Source organism: Cibotium barometz, chromosome 29 (assembly GCF_041138505.1).
Source record: "Cibotium barometz isolate CiBa-2024 chromosome 29, ASM4113850v1, whole genome shotgun sequence".
In the NCBI taxonomy this organism is placed as follows: domain Eukaryota; kingdom Viridiplantae; phylum Streptophyta; class Polypodiopsida; order Cyatheales; family Cibotiaceae; genus Cibotium; species Cibotium barometz.
The window spans coordinates 17,939,418-17,944,149 of record NC_141074.1 but is presented as its reverse complement, the minus strand read 5'-3'; the positions used below and the strand labels follow the sequence as shown (position 1 = coordinate 17,944,149).

Sequence of the window (4,732 nt, the reverse complement as noted above, 5' to 3'; positions counted from 1 at the left end):
TGGAAGATGTCTCTTTGTACACAATTTAAGAGTAGGCTTTATTTTACATACCTTGGCTCCTTACATCAAGTCTTGTTTGGTTGAAGTTGAAGGGGATGGCTTGCAATGTAAATGCATCTCATGTTGATATTAGCTCTCCGAGTGAGAGTAAGCCTTCAAATGTAATAATAACAATATCCACTAGTGAGATTAAGACGCACAATGTCTTGGGCATGGTAAAAGATCTAAGTGCGGTCTATGAAAGGTATACTTTCTTTAACTCTATGGCTTGAATATTGAATTATCTTAACATATGCATGGTTTCAATCTTTACATGTTTGATTTTTGGTTATGTAGACTTTAACACGGAGAAACTATTCACTTACACTCTACACGTTGGGGATTCATTGCCGAGGTGGATGTGCAACTAGCCAAGTCAATCATGCATGTGGAAGCGTCTACTCGCGTGCTTAACCTATTTGCCATGTTGGTAATTTTTTTAATTCTCAAATATAGCTTTTGGATTTGCAGCTCAAAGATGCTTAAAGCATGTTGATTTTGTAGGTGGATGAAAAAAACCCTACCTGTAGATGCTCTGGAGAAGGTTTCATTCGTGGATAGTTTGTGGTATGAATATGTGGCTTCACGGTGTCCAAAGAGCAATAATTCATTGCAAAATTTCTTTGGACATATTGATTTAAGCAAGCATGTGTTCTTGTTTCTACCTCTAGTACATAGGTAAAGTCAATAGTTTACTCATATTGATGCATGTGTTCTTGTTTTTGTCATTAGTAGACAAAGCACTTACAACTTCATGTTTTTCAGGCACCATTGGACTCTTTTTGTGGTCTATAATTACCACATCATGAAGGTGAGAGGCTTGTCATCAAGAAAATATATTCTCCTACACCTAGACTCACTTCATGTAGGGAATTCGGGCGAGTATGTTTCCATTGTGCAACGGTAAGAGGCTTGTCATCAAGAAAATATATTCTCCTACACCTAGACTCACTGCATGTAGGGAATTCGGGCGAATATGTTTCCATTGTGCAACGGTAAGACAAGAGGTTTACTTTGAAGTTCATGAATCCATAATGCTTGGGTAAATGCTAACTAACATTTTACATCTATATATTATTAGAATTCTTGAGTTAATTTCTTCAAGTTGCACATATGGACCATTACAAGAGTCTCTTGCATGCCCATCCACTGGGTTTGAGTTGAAGTGTATAGAGGTATGTGAAAATTAATTTTGGCTTTCAATATTGTGTCCTTTATATAGCATGATATATGGCATTTTTTGGATTGGATCAATTGAGACATATGTCGATAAACATTGTAGGTGCCAAAACAACCAAACGCAATTGATATTACGGATTTTATGTAATGTCATTTATCAAGAAACTAATTGATGGGAGCCTTATAGATACACCTCCAAAGCATTGGGTATGCACATGTTTATTGAAAAGCTTTCATACAAAATCTCTTGCTATGTATGTGCTTAATGTGATTTTGGTGTTCTAAACTCTAACATTGCTTTTTTTCTTGTGTAGCTATCAAAGAAGTGGTTCGACCATGGATATGTAATGAAGTTGAAGGATGAGTTCAGTTCTTGGCTCAGCCATGTACTGAACGAGCATCTGCCCCCCTTAGCATCGTGACCTTCTTAGTTTGCTATGTTAGTTTTTTGGGCACTAGATTTGCGAACTTAGTCAATAGAAGGCTTATGTCATTTTATGATATATGACATTGTATGTCTCCACAATAGTGAAGATAAGTCTTATTTTGGGATTTTATAGTTGGTACAAAATTACATTTTGAGATAAGTTGTACACTTCTTGAAAGGCTACACTTCCATGGAATGCTAAATATTTTGGTTGTAAAGATTTTGTATTAGATGAGTTCAATACATGTGTCAATGCAGTAGTTATTTTTGGTTTACTCCTTGGTTATTACTTTATGTAAAACTATACTTTTTATCGATGTGAAGCTACTTGCAAACCTCATTGGCTTTATGAGTCTTCAATATCATCCATTGGTAAATTCCAAGGCAAAGTTCATTGTCTCTTATGCTATAAATATTACATGAGACTTCCATTTGTACTTCCTCTTGTCCTAGTTTTTGCACAGTCCTAGTTTTTGCCTAGTTTACTGCATAGTCCTAGTTTATGTGAAAATGCTTACCAATGAGAGATCATACACACATCCAATGCTACACAAATACTGAAAAACAGGACAATACTTGCCATCATTTCATAACATTAGTTTCCTCATATATATCACATCAAAGCATTTCAACCACTCTATTCCACATGATTGATATCAAGTGTACAATATCTTAAGTCTAATGCGCGATGCGTATATCTTTTTGAGTCAAAGAAAAGCGTCTCTCCTCATCCTTACAATCACCATATGAACAAGACATGATCTTACATTGCAAGCTTGTACTTCCATTTGTACTTTTGCTTGTCCTAGTTTTTGCACAGTCCTAGTTTACTGCAATCTCCTAGTTTATGTGGAAACACTTACCAATGAGAGAGATCATACATACATCCAATGCTACACAAATACTGAAAAATAGGACAGTACTTGCCACCATTTCACGACATTAGTTTCCTTATATATATCACACCAAAGCATTTCAACCACTCTATTCCTCATGATTGATTGATATCAAGTGTACAATATCTTAAGAAAAGCGTCTTTCCTCATCCTTACAATCACCATATAAAAAAGACATGATCTTACATTGCAAGCTTGTACTCCCATTTGTACTTGCTAGGAGGGCCTACTTACTTCTCATACAAGGAGCTGAGAGCAGTAACCAATGGGTTCAGCCAGCTGCTGGGAAGGGGGGGATTTGGGCCTGTTTACAAGGGGGTGCTAGCAGGAGGGACCCTGGTGGCAATCAAGAGGCTAGAAGGCTCTACTTTTGGAGACAAGCAGTTCAAGCAGAGGTGAGAACCATAGGGAGTGTGCATCACATGAATCTGGTCCGCCTACGTGGTTTCTGTGCCAAGGGGCCGCACAGAATGCTGGTGTATGACTTCATGGCCAAGGGCTCCTTGGATAAATACATCTTTCGTGATCCCCAATTAGAGGATCATGAGAATGGAATTATTGATTGGGAGACAAGGTTCCAAATCGTGATTAGCACTGCCAGGGCCATCAAGTATCTGCATGAGGAGTGCCAGCCCTGCATCGTGCACTGCGACATCAAGCCCGAGAACATCCTCCTGGACGAGGACTTCAACGCCAAGGTTTCAGACTTTGGGATGGCCCAGCTGGTGGGCGGGGAGGCCAACACGGGCAGCATCACACGGGTGAGAGGCACGGCCGGCTACATGGCGCCCGAGTGGATATCGAGCAAGCGCATCACTAGCAAGGCTGACGTCTACAGCTTCGGCATCGTAGTGCTGGAGGTGATAAGCGGCAGGAGGACCATCGAGACGGACGTGGAATCTGTCTCCATGGTGGATCTGTCCACGTGGGCCTACTCCCAGCTCATGGAACATAGGAACCCCCTCGCGCTGATCGATTCCCGCCTCCTCCCACCTGCCACCTCGGATGCATCCCCTCCTTACCTCACCCCCAAATTCCACCGCGCTGCCATGGTTGCCCTCCGGTGCATCCACAAGGACCCCTCATTGCGCCCTTCCATGGGAAGCGTGCTTCAAATTCTAGAAGGCTTCGTTTCTGTTGACCCACCCCCTTACCCATTCTGAATGCGTTTTGCATTATCATCTTAGCACCTCAGATCTTGCCCTTCAACAAACTAGGCCTACATAAGATCAAGGGTCTTTGTGCTTTCCTCTCTTGTACTCCTAAGTAAGGCTTACTCGTAGCCTTACCTTTAGACTTAATAATAAAACTTACTTTTATGTAAGTCGTTGCCTTAGGTTTCCATTTTATTAAAGTTTATTGTTTTAACAATGGTTTGAAAGTCTTAACAGTAACAAACAACCGTTTGTAATAAACAGCTTGTGTATTCAATCCTACCTCTTCATGCACTTACCAAGTCGACAAACTTATTAGTTCGAATTATCTTGTTTGGCGTGTTCGCATAGAGTTGTTACAGTGGGTCATGCCTTCTAGAGGTTGGACGCTTAGAGTGGAACCTTGGCCAACCCATCCCCGAACTAGGGCTCACAAGGGTCTATTTACCACTCCAGGTCCTATACCTGTTATACAAATATGTCCAAGTGGCATCCAAGAGTGGGATGCACGTGATATAGCAGCATGCCATTTGCTATTGTTAAAGTCTATCCTTAGTAATAGGACCATAGCTTTAGGCTTAATAATAAAACTTACTTTATGTAAGTCATAGCCTTAGGTTTTCATTTATTAAAGTTGATTGTTTTAATAATCGCTTGAAAGTCTCAATGTGGTAACAACTGTTTGTAAAAATGGCTCATGTATACATCTCACAATTGAGAGATATATAACAACCCCTTGAAAGTCTCAATGGTAACAACCGTTTGTAATAGATAGCTTATATATATATATCTTCAAAAGAGAGTCAGTGTAACAAAGTCTCAATGATAATAACCGTTTGCAAAATAGATAGATATCTCTTGATTGAGACACAACAATCAAGTGTTCTTTTAATCTACTTCTTGCATATGTGTTGTTCAAGCTTACACTGGTTTTCACATGGTATTTCTTTCTCTAGAGAGCAAGGTAGTCTTGTTATTCCTTTAACTAAGCCACTCCTCTATGTGTTAGCTATTTCTATCGTCCGAACCTCTGTCAT

The 4,732-nt window shown here is 39.9% G+C and overlaps 1 pseudogene; it reads left to right on the top strand.

Annotated features, from left to right (window-relative positions):
• The first annotated feature begins 2,717 nt into the window (after positions 1-2,717).
• LOC147621926 (G-type lectin S-receptor-like serine/threonine-protein kinase At1g34300 pseudogene) lies at positions 2,718-3,704 on the top strand (annotated as a pseudogene).
• The last annotated feature ends 1,028 nt before the right edge of the window (positions 3,705-4,732 follow it).